We start from the raw sequence: 5442 nt of genomic DNA, 5'->3' as shown, positions 1-5442 counted from the left end.
CTCACTCCCCCTCTAAACCCAGATATATTGCTTTAAAAAAAATGGTTAAGAGATTCTTGTGTCCCAAATCAGAAGAGCCCTCTGGTGTGGGGCAGAGAAAAACCAATATTTTTATTTAAAACAGGTTGATTATAAATGCGATCTCTTTCTAAAAAAGAAAAGGGGATATGATATAGATAGATAGGATATAGAGATGATAAGATAAAAGGGTAGATTAATGAACCTACTTTTAAAGAACAACTTGTTTAAAATGTTTTACATTGGTATAGATTTTAGTTTATGTTTAAAATGTTTTACATTGGTATAAATTTTAGTTTATTGATACAAACTTGAAGTTAATTTTGTTATACTGTATATATGTATTTCTATTCTTGTTTGAGGTATTATGTTTAGGTAACTCATTTAAAATTGTAATGGATAATTAAGAAATAGATTAATAATTAGTCATCTATGATAATCATATTTATAGCCATGTTATTAAGTCTTCTAGGTATACATAGATATATTTCAGATAGATAGGTAGTCTTTAAACACTTCAAAGACCTACAGAATATGGCATTTAAAATGTTTAAAAAATTTAGACATTCTGGACAGTGACACATGTCTGCTCCTGACAGCACTGGATTTACTTCGGAGAGGAGGATGGGCATCGAAGACACTCTGTATGGAGTTTATCTTCACCTTGGCAAAGATGGCCATTCGGGCAAGAAACTGTTCTTGCCTGGACTGCTTGATCGACTGGACATGCAAGACCCATGGAAGGATGACCACTGAACTTTGTTTGACAAGATGGTCCTTCAGGTTCCTGCATTGCAGAGAAAACTGCCAGACATTCTATGGGACACTAAAAAAAAAAAAAAAAAGACGGAGAGACTCTAGCCCTGTAAACTAAAGACAGATGCCACAACTTTACAAAGAACATTAGGTGACTGTCCAGGCTGTCAGCTGTCGCTCTCTACCCTGCAAAACTCCCAAAAGTTACATACATCCTTCTCCCATTTCTCAGGTAATATTATATCCTTCTGAGGTCTTTGATGTGGTTAAAGACTAGATAGTTGTAATTTCCTCAGTTATAATAAAAGATAAGTTAGATATAAAACCTTAAACTCGCAAATATAAGATAGATAGGACATCTTCTTTAATACTGTAACTGTAATTCTTGCTCAATAATTTTGTTATATGTAATTTTACCATGTTAAAGTTAAAACCTTCCTTTTTAAAAAAAAGAAGAAAAGGGGAAGGGCTATGGATATTGCTCTATGTAAAGAAAACACTGATGGCCAATGACCAGGCAGGAAGTATAGGTGGGACAAGGAGAGAGGAGAATTGGGGAAACAGGAAGAAGGAGGAAGAGACACTGCAGCCACCGCCGGGACAAGTAGCATGTAAAGACGCTGGTAAGCCACCAGCCACATGGCAAGGTATAGATTTATAAAAATGGGTTAATTTAAGATAAAAGAACAGTTAGCAAGAAGCCTGCCATGGCCATACAGTTTATAAGTAATATAAGCGTCTGAGTGATTATTTTATACGTGGATTGTGGGACAGCGGGGCTTGGTGGAACCTGGAGAGAAGCCCTCCAGCAACAATTCCTCTCTAAGTTTTGCTTCTGCCCATTCAGGGGAAAAGGTTAAAGATGTAAATAATCATTGTCTTCATGCTTTTGCTTACATGGGAGTGCCAAAATGCATAAAGACTGATAATGGTCCCGCCTACAGCAGTACCGGATTTTCAAAATTCTGCCAAGATTTTTCTATCATTAATAAGACTGGTATTTTTTATAATCCTCAAGGGCAGGCTATAGCAGAACGCTGCCACAGTACCTTAAAAACATATATTGCTAAAGTAAAAAGGGGGGAGCTAAGGGCTCATCTCTCCTATCCACATTCTATTCTTTCCCTTGTTTTATATATTTTAAATTTTTTATTGGTGGATTCTACTGGAGTATCTGCTGCAGATAAGCACTGGAGGGCTCCTGCTGCAAATCATCCTCTGGTGCGATGGAAGGATCTTTCTACTGGCACTTAGAGGGGACCCGATCCAGTGTTGGTGCAGGCCCAGGGATCTGTTTGTGTTTTCCTGCAGGACAATGAGGTTCCTCTTTAGGTTCCTGAGTGCTGTGTGGGCCCTGTGGCTGCTGCTGAATCCCAACATGGCAGAGACCTATTGAGCCTTCGTGAAGAACTCTCCCCTTCTGATGCTAATGGGGATTAAGAGCCCAATATCACCAGCCTTGGCAAGCATTAACGTAAGCCTAGGAACTGTAGCCATGCGGTTGGGTTCTCCAGAAGGTAATGTATGGTAACTGCTTTTTCAAGTATATTTGAGAACCTGTCACCCAGACACCTTGGAGATTAAGGATAGCCCTGAAGGTCACTGACCTCCATTTGTTAACAGTAGCATGCCAGCTAAGCCTTTTCACATTTTGCAACCCTCTTCAAGCTAGTGTAGATTCTACTTTTCAGGAGTGGCTCTGTGCAACATTTATTGGCCTCCTGAAATTCATCTAGCCTCCTTTGAAGATACCTTTAAAATTTATGAGCCTAAACATAGCCATTATTGAGACCATTAGTTATGCTCCTTGTGAGCTGCCTGTTTTTTCTTTATGGTTCTTAGTAGTTCTTTTGCAGAGCTGCCAGCTTAAGTCGTGCTTGGATCAAGAAAAATGGGCCTTGGTGGTTCCTGTTCCTGGAGTTGTGTCCATGCCAATGGATGTTCACATGCTCCAGAAGAGAATTTGACATCGCTTCTTCCTTGTTGCTGTTATAGCAGTGGTGGCCACTGCTGCTACTGTTTCTGGTATTGTTATTTCATAATTGGTTACTACAGCTAGGACAGTGGAGACCCTGGCAGCAAGAGTAGCTACCACAGTTAATCTTTCATTCTATTTGGCATGATAAATCTAATTGAGTAGTTATATACATTTCAATTGGCTTTGAAAGTTATAAAATTTATAAAACTCAAGTTCCATTTGCTTTTGGGATACCATCTTACAAGGACTCCAATTTGCAGTAAGGCTTGAAGGAAGGGAATGGCTCAGTTGCCTTTAGTCTACTGGCTATGGGTTGGTTAGGACTTCTGTTGGTCTTTTCTGTGTCAAACCCACAGATTGCAAGCCCAGCGCCACTTTGAGATCTTTGGCAGTACTTAACTTTACAGCTCACGTGGTTGAGCCTGTATGATAATGAGTATTCAGAGACGGGTAATGCTTGGGGAGCACTCACTAAACTAAGACAGAGTGCCTGTGTGGCCTGTGCTGTGGGATGGTCTGGATGTCAAATTACTCTGGTCAATAAATAAAACACTGATTGGCCAGTGGCTAGGCAGGAAGTATAGGCCAGACTAACAGAGAAAAGAAAGAACAGGAAGGCAGAAGGAGTCACTGCCAGCCACCGCCATGACACACAGCATGTGAAGATGCCGGCAAGCCACGAGCCATGTGGCAAGGTATAGATTTATGGAAATGGACTAATTTAAGCTATAAGAACAGTTAGGAAGAAGCTTGCCACGGCCATACAGTTTGTAAGCAATATAAGTCTCTGTGTTTACTTGGTTGGGTCTGAGCGGCTGTGGGACTGATGGGTGACAGAGACTTGTCTTGACTGTGGGCAAGGCAGGAAAACTCTAGCTACAAATGGTGCCCAACATGTTGGCAAGTGTTTCCATTTAAAACCTGAGTAAAAAGATTCTAAAATGGAGCTAAAAACAGTTCCTAGTTTTCTCTTTCAAGTTAGCGGCAGCCTGTGTGTTTAAGCTACTACGGTGGGTTCCTGGCGTGTGCGCTCAACCTGCAGTTTGGCGGGAATGAGGCCTCTGCAAGTGGCACATTAAGCTGCATGGTGGATTTAGCCTTTGCTAGTACAAAACAAAAAGAGGTTTCTGGGCTACATGCTGCTTTGATAGAAGCATAGACCCACTATTTCTGAGAGTTGATGGCTCTCAGAGCTGGCAGAAAACATACCACCGCCATGTTGGGAAGCTGAAGTGGGCAGAGCCAGCAGCCACAGCACCAGCACTGTTTTAGACTTAGAAGGCTGCAGTTTAAAACAATAGGCTAAGCTAATATAAAAAAATAAGCCACGGAAAGATGGTTACCACACAGAGAATCTGGATTATGTTCTCTTTGATATTCGTAACTGAAGAAAAACATTTGATTGCAAAAGCCATTGAATTAAGCCAAAATGTATATTTTAAAGGTACCTTGACTTCAAAATTTGGATGTAAGGATATGTTGCTTTGGAAAGGAGGCTCTGCTTTTGTTTCCACAGAAAGACAGAGGCTATGGATGTGTTCCAGATTAAGATACATCAGGTTTGACCAGCCAGGACCCCCTGAAAGGTCTCTGATGACACCAAGGCTCAGATGATCTAACATCCAGAACTGTTTCAAGGCAACTGGCTCAGACGATACACATCACAGACTACTCCATGATCCTAAAATTTTCTTTGTGTTCCCATAAGATACAGCGCCCCACTCCAGCAGGAAGTAGTAGGAGAAGCTACACCCAAATTCCCAAATTATATGTAATTTTACTATGTTAAGGTTAAAACCTTCCTTTTTATAAAAAGAAAGAAAAGGGGAAATGCTGTGGGTTGGTCTGTATGTCAAATTACTCTGATTGGTCAATAACACTGGTTGGCCAGTGGCTAGGCAGGAAGTATAGGCCGGACTAACAGAGAGGAGAAAAGAAAGAACAGGAAGGCAGAAGGAGTCACTGCCAGCTACCACCATGACACACAGCATATGAAGATGCCGATAAGCCACATGCCACGTGGCAAGGTATAGATTTATAGAAATGGGTTAATTTAAGCTATAAGAACAGTTAGCAAGAAGCCTGCCACGGCCATACAGTTTGTAAGCAATATAAGCCTCTGTGCTTACTTGGTTGGGTCTGAGCGGCTGTGGGACTGGTGGATGACAGAGATATGTCCTGACTGTGGGCAAGGCAGGAAAACTCTAGCTACAAAGGCCTGGGCAGGTGTCTCCACGAATGGTAAGGTGACCTACTGATGTCCCACACAACCAAAGTCAGAAGCTCATTTTTTAGTAAAAAGGGGGACCTGTAGGGCCCTGACACCATTTGGGTAGCTGCTGCCTTGCTTGCCGACCTTGATCTTGATGTCTTCCCCATGCGAATTCCCTCCCGGTTTCCACCCTCCTGAATGCTTAAGGGAATTTCCTTGTTTGTGTATCCTGCATATTGGGCATTAACAACTTAGATGCAAGATTGTAAACATCAGTAGCAAACTTCTGCCCTCTGGGGTTCTCCCATTGTCCTATAAGCCTATATTTAAGATTTCCTCCCTCTTTCAATAAACAGAATTCAGAATTCTGTTAATATGAATGACCGGATATCATTTGTCTGTTTTTCGATCCACATTCCCTCACTCAGACATGGTGAATGGATGGTGGTAGCACTGAGTTATCACTACAACTGCTGGG

Source organism: Peromyscus maniculatus, chromosome 1, assembly GCF_049852395.1.
Source record: "Peromyscus maniculatus bairdii isolate BWxNUB_F1_BW_parent chromosome 1, HU_Pman_BW_mat_3.1, whole genome shotgun sequence".
Taxonomy (NCBI): Eukaryota; Metazoa; Chordata; class Mammalia; order Rodentia; family Cricetidae; genus Peromyscus; species Peromyscus maniculatus.
This window is presented reverse-complemented; position numbering follows the sequence as displayed.